The following is a 14679-nucleotide window of genomic DNA, read 5'->3' as shown; positions in this document are numbered from 1 at the left end:
AGAAATCTTAACTGTAGCATGGACAAATAGATCTGCCTTGTAAACTGTACCTCTATCACCAGATAGAATATTTCCACCTTTCCAGAAAGTGGTCTCCTGTCCATCATGGGGAAATGCATCACTGAACTCGTGAGACAAACATGGACATGAGTTTAGCACACTGAGGGTTAGCACATGCTGTCTTCAGGCTGGCTTGGTCAAGTGGGATCTACTGTCTTAAGTTCCTGTTCCCCTTCCTGCTTCTGTCTGCTCCTGCCATCCTGCATGTCCCCAGAGGTGATGGCCTTCCGCATGGACTCTGTGTTCTATTACAAGGCCTTTTCTACCCTGGTTGCAGATTCTTTGAAGCAATCTTTGGGGTACCTGGCTGGTTCAGTCGGAGGAGCAAGTGACTCTTGATTTGGCTTCGTGATTTTGAGCTCCACATTTACTTATTTTTACTAAAAACAAATAAACTTTTAAAAGAGGAAAAAGCTCTTTTTTGTTTTTCCGAAACACACTTAGTCTCCAGGTTTTTTCTTTTGTTCTGGTCAGTTTTCCTTTCCTAAGACTGCTTGCTCATAAATGCTGCTGTTTCTCTCCTTAGAGCATTCTCACCTTTCTGTGTTTGGCCCATCATCTGAGTCCACCATCCTTTGTTTTGGACCATTTATACCCTGGACGCTAGTCACTGAGCTGTAACCCTAGCGTCCTCCGACCAAGGCCAAGCACTTGTTCAACAGTGAGCGGGTGAGGGAATGAATGCAAAGGACATGCTCTAGAAACACCTGCAGTCCACTAAGGAACACCAACCTGTCAGCTTGGCCATTTCTGGAGCACCTCTCTCTCTGTCTCAGCATTGAGCAAGAAGCTCTTTATCTGCCCCTTTGGAAGCCCCAGGATGTGAAAGGAAGGAGGCTGATTTACTGGCAAAATGTGACCCAGAGGACCATACTCCTCCCACCCCTCATCATTAAAAAAAAAAAAAAAAAAAAACAACAACACAGAGCAAGCTGGGCTATCGTGGATACTTCCTGTTTTCCTCTCTTGAAAGCATCCTGGATAGATGAAACAGGGATCAAAGGGACCGTCTGCCTCTGGGGCCCTGGGACTGGCTGAATGGCTTTTAACCCTCTGCTGTCTCCTGTGCCTGAGTGCCACAGGCACTTTACGCCTTCTATTTCCTGGGTAGATTTAACTTCTTGAGGGCAGGGGCCTTGCATGCATTCATTCATCAAACATTACTGTACTAAACGCTGGGCTTTGTTTGAGGACCTGGGGATACAAGGATGACTACCACACAGTCCCTGGCCTCATTCATCAAACAGCAATGATGGAAAGTGCTGACACGACGAAGCACTTTCTCTGTGTCCCACACTCACTACATGCTTTTCATGCGTTCAATCCTTACAACAAGCATATGGGACTTAATGTGCCCATTTTACAGATAAGGAAAGCACAGCTTATGAAGGTTAAAGAACCCGTGACGGGCAGATGCCAAGGCTGAGGATAGAGTCCAGTGATCCAGAGACAGTGCAACCTGCCTTAGCTGTTAGGCTAGCCTGCCCTCTGCAGAAACTACCTCCGTGTCTGAAACGCAGGAGTGACTCATAGGTTTACAAACGCGGTTTATTGCTGGGCTTGGTCAGGTAGCTTCTGATGACCAGGTTTGTTTGCATCCCAGTTGTTGTACTGAACTGGACTAGAATGGCGGTGAGTTGATTTGCAGCCTCTGAAGGCCCGAATTAAAGCCCAGAAACTAAGGGATCACGTTTGGCCCTTTTTGGGAGACAAAGAATGTTTCTGAAACAGATCAGTTTTCCTCTTTTTTTTTTTTTCTTTTATGGGGGGTGGGGAGGGACATTTTAATAAAAAACTTGAGGGACTGTTGATAGGTAGTAATAGCAATCAAATGAACATATATGCTGAGGAATTTTTTTTTAAAGATTTTATTTATTCATGAGAGAGACACACACACAGAGGCAGAGACACAGGCAGAGGGAGAAGCAGGCTCCCTGCGGGGAGCCCGATGTGGGACTTGATCCCGGGACTCCAGGATCAGGATCTGAGCCAAAGGCAGACGTTCAACCACTGAGCCACCCAGGTGTCCCATCGAGGAAGTTTTCTAAGCCTCAGTTCATATCATCACTCGCATCCTCGCTACAATAATTGGTTTTGTTTTTCCATTTCTGGGGAGGTGCTGAGGCCCAGACTGGTTCGTTAGCATACCCCAAGTTGCACAGCTAGACAGCACCAGGGGCTGATCCTACGTTCGACTAACTTGAAAACCTACACTTTAATCATACTGTCTCCCTGATGCTGCTGAAACTTGGCAGAGGGAGGAAGGAACTTCCTTCCTGCTATCTTCCTGACAAACTGTTAAGTGGCAGGTGAAGATACCAAGTAACCTTGAGAGCTGTTGGTGAGGGACGCTGGCGCACAGGATCTTCAGGTGCTTCCGATCTGCAATTCTATCTCTTTAAGACCCAGAGCTCCCATGCCAAGGCTGTTCATGATCCTAGGAGATTTCAGGGGTGGGGAAACTGGATTGAACGCGCTGACATACAACAAGCAAAAAAAGACCTCAGCATTTTTGCCTCGCCTCGGTGGCTCCTGCCTTTTTTTTTTTTCCCCTCTCCCTCTCTCATTTATTTATGACTCTGCTACTCCCTGGCCCTGCTGCTGTGTCAACACTGATAAAAGCAAATCTCCCCACAAACAGGTGCAGCCAGAGCTGCCCCTTGGACAGCTGCCAGGGAATGTGATCGCTCAGCTGAGGTGACCTGCCCCTGCCCAACCCCCTTCTCGGGTTCCAGCCCAGGGCATGTGTCCTTGGGCAGTTAATGTCTGTGTTCAGAGCCTGGTATCTCGGTTGGCATCACAGACTCCAGATAGCAGATGTGGCTGGGGTGGGGTGGGCCTGTGCAGGACCGGAGGGGTGGGGGCCGCCACGAGTTATCTATGTATTTTTCCCTTTGGTTTCTTCTGAAATTCAGATACCACCATGTCACCCAGTTCCTCCCGCAAGTATTTGAAAATCTTTCCTAGGAAGATCACTGCCTGCTTTTTGTAGGTAACAAATGTTTTTGTTTTTGTTTTGTTTTGTTTTTTTCCAGGCCTACCCATTTCCACACTCACACATACACTTGCAATGTAATGATCCGAAAGACATGATCCGAGTACCTCCTGGGGTTTCCTTGAGGGGGTCACCTAAAGAAACACTGGGTGAGCCAACCCTGTCATCCAGGGTGCATTTTGATGCTCCCAAGCCATGTGACTTTGCCTCTGGTTTGTAAAAGCGGAATTTCATCCCCCACTCCCCTCCCCACCCTCCGTTTCAGTGTTTTGTCCCCAAGCATCATTTCCCCACCTCCCGAGGGCACCAGCCTTTCCGGAAATGCCCGAGCTCCGCCGGCAGCCTCCACCTCCCGGGGGGTGAGCGGGGGCACCAGGCGGGGACGGCAGCGGGCGGGCCGGGGCTGGGCCGCGCTGGGCGGAGGGCGGGGGCTGCAGCCCGCGGCTGGGGGGGGGGGGGTTGCTATGCAAATGCGCCGCGGCCGGCGGCCCCCTTTACCCAGGGGCCCTCCGGTTGCCAAAACAGACCATTCCCGAGAACAGTCGCCTAGAAACGGGCGCTGTCATAGCAGCCTCGGTGCAGCCGGAGCCAGCCGCGCTGCCAGGAGGAGCCGGGTCAGGGTGTTCAGACCTCCTGAGCACCCCTCCCCAGCCCGTCTCCACCTCGGGGAGGGGAGTGGCGGCTCGGGCCCCTCCTTGGAGCAGGGGAGGGCACTAATTGGATTGGAACACTCCAGAAACACACCAGCGGCTCCTCCCCGGGGTGGGGTGGGGAGGAGCGTGAGGGGGAGGCTTCAGACCGTCTTTGTGATGGGTCTCAGCCTCGCCTGCCCTGCGGCCTCGCCCGGCTGGGTCCCCACCAGCCTCTGCCCACCCAGCACCTTCGCAGCTCACCGCGGACAGCTGGGGAGGGCGCAGACAATGACCAGATAACCAGAAAAACCGTCAGCAGTGATAAGGAGGGGTACACGATGCTCTAGCCAGTAATGAAGATACAGGGTCTGGCCTGCTTTGGAGGGGTTGGGGGGACTGCAGGTTCCTGCCGCTGCCAGGCCTCTTCACCCCCCAGCCCGGCCCCTCCTCTTGCCCCCTCTCACCCAGCCTGGGCAGCCTGGCCGTCCCTGCGCCCTGGGAGCGGGGACTTTTTCCTACCTTATTTGGCAGCAGGAGAGCTTGTCATTTAAGTGGGTGTATCTTACCTCTTAACAATTACACTACAGCATGAGCCTCGAAAAGGCAGGGCCCGTCCCATTCTGGGATGGCACACCTTGACCACCAAGAGCAAGACTGATTTTTAACAGATGGGCTTGAATGCCATGCTGGTGATCTTTATCACCTGGGGAGGCCTCTACTGTTGCCTTTGCAGCAACTGTTCTAGATTGGTCTTCAGAGACTACTTAAAACCTCAGGAAACCCAGGGTCTGGGGAGGGGAGGAGATTTCAGTGATAGCCTCAGGGACATTAGGCCGACAGTTGGGCTTACAGAGAAAGTGAGGGACTCCTCAGGTAGGCATTCCCTGGGGTCCAGATGCTCCTGCCAGGGGTGGAGCTCAGCCTCACAGGGATGGGAGGACAGCCTTGTCCCTGGGTGCTGGGCGAGGGAGTCTCCTTCATGAGTCACAAGAGGCCTTGGGAGCCATGTGGATTGTATAAACATAAAGTCTTCCTTCAATCTTGTTTAGTAAGGCAGCATGTAAATGTGTGACCTCTCCCCTTTCTCCTTTCCTTCCTCATGTGTGGAGTGCCTACGCTGTGCCAAGCACTGGGGATCCACAAAATGATAAAATTGATACCATTCTATATTTGTAAGGAGGAAAACAATGTGTAGTATAAGGGACATTTGCCATGCATTATGAGTACCAGTACTTTTTGATGAACTTTCCTGTGTTTGTGGGGTTTCCCTACATCATAAATCTCACTTCTCTGAAGGAAAGGCCAGAAATTTACTTTCCCAGACTCCTTTGCAACAAAGGTGTCGGCAGGTGACTTAGGCTCCACCGATCAGAAACATCCACGTGAGGTTTTGATTTGTAATAGAGCAACAGGAAGCAGTCATCCTAGGGAAGGGGGTACAGGAAGAGGCATCTGGCCTTCAGAGCAACAGGAGGGGATGTTCAAAGGTCCAATTTCCACCATTGGTGAAGGGGGTGAGTTGAAGCAAGTTGTCAAATTCGTGTTGATAGCTACCGTGGTGGCTTGACTAGAAAAGTATCATCCAAAAAAAAAAAAAAAAAAAAAAAAAGAAAGAAAAGTATCATCCGTGAATTCTGAGTCTCTGTGTTTATCTTCCCTTCTGGATTCTGCGAGCCGCTGAATATTTTGTTTAAAGATTTTATTTATTTGAGAGAAAGAGCACATGAGCGTCTTGGGGGAGGGGCAGAAGGAGAGGGAGAAAAAGAAGACTCCCTATGCAGGGCTCAATCCCATGACCTGGAGATCATGACAGCCAAAATCAAGAGTCAGTTGTTCAACTGACTGAGCCACCCAGGCGCCCTTTGAATGCTTTTTAATAAATTCCTTTTCTGTTAGAGTGGATTCTATTGTTTGCAACTAAGAACCCCGATACAGATGGGTGGATGAATGAATAGGTGGATGGATGCGCAGGTTGTAGGGTGGGTGGATGCATAAAGGATGGATGAATGGGTGGGTGGAAGGGTGGATAAAGGGTGGGTGGGTAGACAGGGACCAAAATATAGAGTGATTTTTGAGGGATGGGACTGTAGGGTTTTTTTCTCTTAGGTTCTCTGTATTTTCTTTTCCTTCTCTTCCTCCTCCTTTCTTCTTCTATAAAAGCATGTTACTTGCATAATAATCAAGTTATCCGAGGGGCATCTGGATGGCTCAGTTGATTGAGGCTCAACTCTTTGATTTTGGTGTAGGATCCTGAGATCAAGCCTGTATCAGGCTCCACACTCAGCGGGGAGTCTGCTTGGGATTCTCTTTCCCTCTCCTCCAACACCCACTCATGTGCGCACTCTCGCTCTCTCTCAAATAAATAAATAAATAAATCTTTAAAAACAAAATAATAAAGGTATCAGAAACCAACATCTGGGGCACCTGGGTGGCTCAGTGGTTGAGCATCTGCCTTCGGTTCAGGTGGGGATCACGGGGTCCTGGGATGGAGTCCCACATCCGGCTCCCCACAGGAGCTTCTCCCTCTGCCTGTGTCTCTGCCTCTCTCTCTGTGTCTCTCATGAATAAATAAATAAAATCTTAAAAAAAAAAAAAGACAGCGAAAGAAAGAAATCAACATCTAGAAGAGCTCACAGCTCAAGGAAGGTAAAAGCCAGCCCCAAATAATTGGGGTTCTAAGCCAGTATGAGCTCTGGAGGGGCCCCGACTCTGGACTTAGATCCCACTGTCTCAACAAGCCTGCCCTGGCCACCCGCAAAATGTCTTCTTTCCTCCTCTGAACCCCACACCCAAGGCTTTACCCACCAATCAGGGGCACGTACTGGCTCATCTCGCTTTGTGACATTTTCCTATTGTTACCCAACGATCCTATTTTACCTTGAGCAAGAATGACACACACACTTGTGACTCATCTCATATTCTTCTCCCCTCTCCCATCTCTGGCCTCCAGCAGCTCTGACTGTCCCTTGACTGGCAAGCACCACACCACGATCTTGTTCTACAGCTATGTTTCACACGTCCTGTCCCATTGCCCAGCAGAGATTGTCAGTTCCACAAAGGCTGGGTTTAAACTTAGGTGATTTTTGTAAACTCCATTCCCCATGGCTTTGTGGGAAGGATTTTAAGATATGCCTATAGAAGATGAGGATTATACAGTTTCTTTTCATCTCGACTTTCCATAGTTAACTTATTTTTTTTCTTTTTTAAGATTTTATTTATTCATGAGAGACACAGAGAGAGAGAGAGAGGCAGACACACAGGCAGAGGGAAAAGCAGGCTCCCTGCAGGGAGCCCAGTGTGGGACTCGATCCCAGGACCTCAGGATCACTTCCTGAGCTGAAGGCAGACGCTTAACCGCTGAGCCACCCAGGCGTTCCTAGACTTATTATTTTTAAGTAAGCTCTATGCCCAACGTGAGGCTTGAACTCATGACGCCAAGATCAAGAGGCGCATGCTCTACAGACTGAACCAGCCAGGTGCCCCATTCCATAGTAAAATTAGAAGCTTTTGCAGGCAGGGCCCTTTTCATCCTTCCTTCCTTCCACACTAATGTCTATGATATGCCAGGTAGTTACAGTTTAATATCAAGAAACAGATATAAATAGGCAAATAAGTGGAGAAAAAAAAAGTGACAGAAGAGCTTGGATAGCCGAGTGTGCAGGGGAGAGGAGCGTGATTGGTTGGGAGTGGAGAAGGGTTTTTCATAGGCATAATAATCAAGCATTTATTCTAGGACAGCTCTGTTCTCAGTATTTAACATATGCTCATGGGCTTAATCCTCAAAATAGCAACATGGCAAGTACTGTTGTTCCTTCCATTTTACAGGTGAGGAAACTAAAGCCCTGGGACGTTTAATGTCATATAGGGCGGCTGCAGAACTAGGATGTGCAGTGTGGCCTCTGGGCTCTAACATCAGTGAGCTTCACTGCTGCACTGTACTGCATGGAACAGATTCTGGAAGGGTGAGTAAGTGAACACCAAGCATGGAGGCCTTCTACACAGTCCGGGGGATGGAGGACTGCCCGTTCATTCAGCTCAGATGTGGGTGCACAGGGGAATGGTATGGTGTGAGGCAGGGGTTGGGGGTGGTCACTCAATAATAGGAGAGAACCCACTACCCAGGCTTGGATGTTAGTTCTCTTTGTTTCTTGAAAGGTGATTTCATTGCAAGTTCAAACCTCTTGCATTATCTCCTCTCTAGACCACTCTCTCCACTTCTGGCCTGCTTCTTACCCCAACTGCTGTAATGGCTCTTGGGCATCTAGAATCAACCTTTTCCTCAAAAAAACAAAACATGAAACATGAAAAAAAAACAAAACAAAACAAAACAAAACAAAACAGAAACAAACCCACATACACCCTCATACCCCGTGCCCCGCCCCCCCATGACCTGTCGCCCTCACCAAGCCCTTTGGCTCCCAATAATCCCCCCCCCCCGCGACTTTTGGCCAATCCCATTGAATTTTGGTACTTCCCCCTGTACCCCCCTCACTGTGCTCTGACCCAGAAGACAGACTTGGGAGATGTGTCCTCCTGTGAACTGCTCTGGCAGTGGGGTCTCAGCCAGTTGTCTGCCCAGGGGCTGCCGGGTTATTACACGAAGTCTCTGTGTCTATTTGTACTACAAATATTGTCTGCCGACTGTATAAGTAATGTCTGGGTATAACTGTGCTGCTGCCTTTCAGCTGTGCTGAATCCCTGGTCGTGTTTCCACTGTGAATTTCCCTGGTTGACTAAAACCCTAAATAACAGCCCCTTTCATTTGCAGGATTGCAACAATTTCCAAAGGAGAAGGGAAAGGAGTCCTCCTGCTGGAGCAGGTTGGAAGCCACTGAGCCAGGCTATCATCCCGGCTCAGCAGAGACCGAGTCATGAGACCTGAGGTCAGGTTCCAGCCCCTCCCCTGGCTGGTTGGGTGATCTTGGGGGGAGCCCCATGTGACTTAGAGAACTTCGGTTTCCTTATCCCGGAGTGGAGATCATGAAAATTATTTGACAGGATTGTCAAGGAGATTAAATGAGATAGATCAAGGGTTTTGAAAACTGTGAAGTGTGGCACAAATGGAGGGATTGTTGTGGGGGCATCTAAGAAGCTTACACATATTGTCAGCTTCTCCAGGGCAGGGACAGTCCCCTCAGTGACTCCTGTTGTCCCCATCACCTCTTGCCCTCAATGCAGGTCCTTGAGATGACCTCATATAAACACCACCAAGGGACTAGCACAGTGGCCCAGCGCACAGAAGGGGCTTAATACATGGTAGGTGGTATGCATGCATGTGCTTCTGGTTCAGATCCTCTCTCTGCCCTTTGCTGGGTTAGGGAGTGTGACCGTGGGCAAGGTCAGCACTGACAGGCCCTCGTGTCCTCGTCTACCACATGGCTGATGGGACAGCAGCTAGTTGGTGAGGCGGCCACAAGACTCAAGGAGCTTTCTGTGTGACAGAGCCAGCCCCAAACCAAGCACTCCATGGGCAGCAACTGTGGGTTTACTATTATTTACTGAGCGATGCTTTCAGAGTGGTGTGAGAAGGTCACCAGGCTGGGAAGGAGGAAATCTAGCTCCTGGTTTTGGTTCAGAGTCAGCAAAGGACTTGAGAGACAGTGAGACACTCCGGTGCAGCCTCTCAGGGTCAGCACAGAGGAGGTAGCCGTATATACGCTGGCCCGCATCTCCCCCAGGTGTAGGCTAGCTCCCCAGAGCAAACTCACTCGGGAAAGGGGCACATATTGAACCTGTGGATAAATATCACGGTTGTCCAACATGCAAATGTTCCTGTTTGCATCCTTTCCCACCAGAGCGAGAAAGTCTGTCTCCCTATGCCCCAACCCATCGACATTTTTTAAGTTTCAATTTTATGAATTTTTTGACTAGGTCATATTTGCAGATGGCACAAAATTTTAAAAGGTGCAAAGCGGCAGGGCCCTTGGCTGGCTCAGTCTGTAGCACATGTGACTCTTGATCTCGAGGTTGTAAGTTTGAGCCCCACATTGGGTATAGAGATTACTTAAAAATAAAAAATAAAAAAAAGAAAAGGTGCAAAGGGGCATACAGTGAGAAGCAGCCTCCTCATCCCCATTCCAGCCATCCAAGTATCTTTCTCAGAAACACAAACTTTGATCTCAGCGTATCTGACAAGTGGAAAATGATATCAGGCTAAATAAATCTAACTATTTAAAGAAAATTGTATGGAGGTGCCCGGGTGGCTGTTGTTTAAGCATCTGCCTTTGGCTTAGGTCATGATCCCAGGGGCCTGGGTTCAAGTCCTGAGTAGGGCTCCCTGCTCAACCGAGAGCCTGTTTGTCCCTCTGCCTCCTGCTCCCCCTGCTTGTGCTCTCTGTCTCTGTCAGATAAATAAATTCTTTAAAAAAGAGGAAAATTTCATGTTTAAAGTTTTTTAAAAGATTTATTTATTTATTTTAGAGAGAGAGAATGAGATCGTGGAGGGGGAGAGGGAGGGGAGAAGGAGAGAAGCAGACTCCCCGATGAGCACAGAGCCCCATATAGGGCTGGATTCCACCACCCCTGAGATCAGAACCTGAGCTGAAATCAAGAGTTGGACACTTAACCTATTGAGCTGCCCAGGTGCCCCTGTTTAAAATTTTTCAAAAAATTATTTTATTTTTATTTATTTTTTAAAAAGTTTTATTTATTTATTCATGAGAGAAATGGAGAGAGAGAGAGAGGCAGAGACACAGGCAGAGGGAGAAGCAGGCTCTATGCAGGGAGCCTGACGTGGGACTCGATCCTGGTACTCCAGGATCCCGCCCTGGGCTGAAGGCAGGGCTAAACCGCTGAGCCACCTCGGCTGCCCCCCACAAATTATTTTATAGCTTAAGGTTTGTACCTCTTAATCACCTTCATCTGTTCTGCCCACCCCCCATCACTCCTCCCCTCTGGCAACCACAGGTTTGTTCTCACTATTATTTTTATGTGAAAACACACCAGGATAAATTTTAGAGTAGAATGTGTCTGAATGAACTCTAAGATGAAACCAGAAACTTCAACGAAATTTTATGTTCAGGGGTGGGGCGGGATGGAGACCTGCTCCTGGCTCTGCCTCCTACCTTCTAATGGGGGGAAACTCTGAGTTAGCCTATAATGTGCAAACTTTTTTTTTTTTTAAGATTTTATTCATTTATTCATGAGAGACACAGAGAGAGAGAGAGAGGCAGAGACACAGGCAGAGGGAGAAGCAGGCTCCATGCAGGCCCGATGCAGGAATTGATCCCAGGACCCCGGGGTCAGGACCTGAGCTGAAGGCAGCCACTCAACTGCTGAGTCACCCACGTGTCTCCTCTAACATGCAACCTTGACAATGCCCCTGCTCCTCTGGGCTATCTGGGTCCTCCTCTCCCCCCGTCACCTGTGTACCTTCCCTTGCGCCTCTTCCCTTCCATAACTTGGCCACCACCTTGTTGCCTGACCTTCAGTAAGTCACGTACACTGTGGGCTGAGGTTTCCCTCACTTGTGAAAAAGAGGGCTTGGACCGGGCCCATTCCAGGTGAAACATTCCAGGACTAATCAACTAATTCACATTAGAGTGTAGATGACTGATAAAGCTTAATGTATTACCTCTCCCGTGGGTGGGAGTATTTTAAGAGATGCAATTTCTCATCCCCAAAGAATGAAGGTGCGTGGTGCAATTACAGGCATGGTCACAGGTGGGTGGGGATGATGGGGGGGTGGGGAGGAGGTGCCTTTCCTGGCTTTTCTCCAGGGGTCACTGAGGGGTGGGGGTGCTGCTCCAGCCAGGGGTGGTATCAGCCCTGAGGGGGATGTGCCTGTTGGGTCTCCCTCCAGAGCTTACACCATACTGATTTCTCTCCGGCAGTGGGCAGGAGCAGGGTTTTGTCATACAGAAAAATCCCTCATCAGGGAAATCCACGTGTGTGGCCTAGGAAACTACCCTGTCGCCCTGGGCACAGGGTGCGGTGGGGCATTTGGGAGCTTGACTTCCAGGTTCACGGGTCAGTTCTCAGCCTGGGCAAGTGAGGAGACCTCTGTTGGAGGGCCATCAGCTCTCTGCCAGAGCAGGTGGTCCTGCCACACCTGGATTCAGGACATCTGCTTTTTGCCCAGGGAGAATGGCTTTGCCAAATACTGTCTGGTTTCATTTTCTGTAGGAGGTTTGGTTTGGCTTCTGAATTTTCAGGGTGGGCACGAGAGGGGGGTGGCCTGCAGCTGCCATTAGCCCTTCAGAAGTAAGAAAGGCATGTGATTTTTTTTTTAAGATTTTTATCTATTTATTTATTCATGAGAGACAGAGAGAGAGAGAGAGAGAGAAAGAGAGAGGCAGAGACACAGGCAGAGGGAGAAGCAGGCTCCATGCAGGGAGCCTGATGCGGGTCTCGATCCTGGGTCTCCAGGATCAGGCCCTGGGCCAAAGGCAGATGCTCAACCACTGAGCCACCCGGGCTGCCCAGGGCATATAATTCTTGATCTCGGGGTTGAATTCAAGCCCCACATTGGAGGTAGAGAAGAAAGGAAGGAAGAAGGGAGGGAGGGAGGAAGGAAGGAAGGGGAAAGGCATTTATTTCTCTGGCTGGTGAAGTTTAGGGTGAGTGGCCTTGTACAGGACGTAGTGCTATAACCCAGTTCATCTTCCCTTTCAGCTCCCTCTGATGTACCATGGGGTCTCACCTGATGTCTGGGCCTCCCTTCAGTGGAGGCAGTGGGGGGTCAGTCTGTGTTCCAGGCAAAGGAGTGGTTAGGCAGGAACAGAACCCTAGGGCAGGGGTCAGCAGTCCCTACTCTGTTGGCAGTGCTAACCGGCTCAGACCAGCCCGAGGATGGACCGTCTCACTCTCCACCAGAATTGCCACCATCCAACCCTTCTTCTCTCTGGAGCAGGGCAGCTTCTCAAGACCTGTCAGTGCTTAACCCATGAACCTCACCATGGAGTGCACGGAGCCCTGGACCCTCCTTTCTCAGAGCATGGTGTGAGACTAGCTGCATCAACTTCACCTGGGAGCTACTTAGAAATGCAGAATCTCGGGCCCACTGTAGGCCACTGAATCAGAATCTGGATTTTTCCAAGATACCAAGTTGATTACATTAATGTCTGAGAAAACTTGGTCTGGATGATGCATGCCTTGGGGAGGTTGGAGGAAAGGAATTGAAGCTCCCTAAGGGGGCCTCCTGAGAGGGAGACTCATCCACAAGCCTGGTTCGATGGAAGGAAGTGAACACAGAGGAAAAGGCTGAGGAAGGCACTCCAGGAAAACATGCTGAAATAGGCAGGTGCCTTTAATGTTTTTAGTTTAATTTTAATTTTATTTTTCATAGGCAATTCACTCACATGGTTAAAATTCCAAGGATGCAGAAGGATATGTCAGACAGCTTCTTTCCCACACCTGTCTCCCAGCCGTTTCCTCTCTCAAAAGCAACGTGTGTTACTAGGCGAGAGGTATAAGATATTATGCAAATAAAACTCTGTGTGTGTGTTCTTAACTTACCAACCCCTTTTTAAAAATTCAAATGGTAGTTTGCCATACATAGTGTCTAGACCTTGCCTTTTTCTTTTTTTTTTTAAGATTTATTTTTAAGATTTTATTTATTTATTTGAGAGAGAGAGAGAGAGAGAGAGAGAGCAGGAGCCAGGTGAGGAGCAGAGGGAGAAGCAGGCTCCCGGCTGAGCAAGGAGCCCGACATGGGGCTCTATCCCAGGATCATGACCTGAGCTGAAGGCAGATGCTCAGCCGACTGAGCCACCCAGGCATCCCTATTTTTATTTGAGAGATAGAGAGAGAGAGAGATTACAGGTGTGCACAGTGGGAAGGGGGAGAGGGAGAGAGTGTGTTAAGTAGATACCCTGCTGAGCATGGAGCCTGATGTAGGGCTCTATCTTATGACCCTGAGATTAGGACCTGAGCCCAAATCAAGGTCGGAAGCTTAACCACCTGAACTACCTAGGCACTTCTAGACCTTGCTTTCTTCACTTCATAGATCTTGGACATTGTATATCTATCTATCTATCTATCTATCTATCTATCTATCTATCTATCTATCTATTATATATCACATGCAAAGAATGCCCCAGGTTGTATTCCAGCTGAATGTTATTCCACTTGAAGAAGACACCTTAACTTATATTGCTAGGCCCCCACTGATGGACTTCATCATATGTATGTATGGAGGTGTGTGTATGTATGTATTTTTTATGCAGCTTAATCGTAGACTCGTAGAATCTGGAAGGTCCACATTCCCACCCTGCTTAGGAATTCTTTTAGAGTATCCTACTGCACTTCGATGACATAGGTCAATGTCACCTCCTCTGGGAAGTGCCACCTCCCTCTCCTTCCCATAGCTTTGCTAGAGCTCTAATTACCTGTTAGTATTTAGGCAAAGGCAGGATAACAACTGCTTTTGTATACTCTTGAACCATCTCATCATAGCGCATAGTAGGTGCGCAACCAAGGTGAACAGAATTGAATTGACCATCCCTGAGAGGAAAATCCTCCAAATCCGGCTGCCAGATCCCTCTAGTGACAGAGATCTCACTGCCTCAAATGCCCATTCTGCCTTTGCGAGGCTGTATCAAAAGTCCTGGATGAAGCAAAATCTGTTTGCCAATGACTTTTATTCCCAGGTTCTAGTGCATCTTCTCAAACAACATGGAAGTTGAATGCCTTTATCAGGTATTTAAGATACCCATCTTTCTCCAAACCAAATACTCCCAATTTTCTATGGGTCCTGGTTCCACAGCTTTTCCCTTCTAGCTTTTTCTTTCATGCACCTTTTGGTTTGTAATATCACTTTTTTTTTAAAAAAAGATTTTGTTTATTCATAAGAGACAGAGAGGCAGAGACAGAAGCAGACTCCTTGCGGGGAGCCCAATGCGGGAGTTCATCGCGGGACTCCAGGACCACTCCCTGGGCCGAAGGCAGATGCTTAAACAATGAGCCACCCAGGTGTCCCCCTTTTTTTTTTTCTTAAAGATTTATTTATGGGGTGCCTGAGTGGCTCAGTCAGTTAAGTGGCTGCCTTTGGCT

The 14679-nt window shown here is 48.8% G+C and overlaps 1 long non-coding RNA gene across 10 annotated transcripts in view; it reads left to right on the top strand.

The window, feature by feature from the left end:
- The window catches only part of LOC102155619, a 31718-nt gene extending 18537 nt beyond the window's left edge, over nt 1–13181 (top strand). For 2 of the 10 annotated variants that reach the window (XR_005367629.1, XR_005367631.1), the window contains 4 exons: nt 7513–7649; nt 8456–8570; nt 8866–8943; nt 12301–13181. This is a non-coding gene — a long non-coding RNA (uncharacterized LOC102155619). Of the gene's footprint in view, nt 1–3300; nt 3415–3792; nt 4019–4092; nt 5202–6619; nt 6764–7512; nt 7650–8455; nt 8571–8865; nt 8944–12300 lie in introns of those variants that run through there. The other 8 variants (XR_005367626.1, XR_005367628.1, XR_005367627.1 and 5 more) reach the window with 8 other exon arrangements.
- Nucleotides 13182–14679: the final 1498 nt, after the last annotated feature.

This window comes from Canis lupus, chromosome 12, assembly GCF_011100685.1.
Source record: "Canis lupus familiaris isolate Mischka breed German Shepherd chromosome 12, alternate assembly UU_Cfam_GSD_1.0, whole genome shotgun sequence".
Classification (NCBI taxonomy): Eukaryota; Metazoa; Chordata; class Mammalia; order Carnivora; family Canidae; genus Canis; species Canis lupus.
The sequence above is the reverse complement of the archived record's forward strand: the minus strand, read 5'-3'. Positions and strand labels throughout refer to the sequence as shown.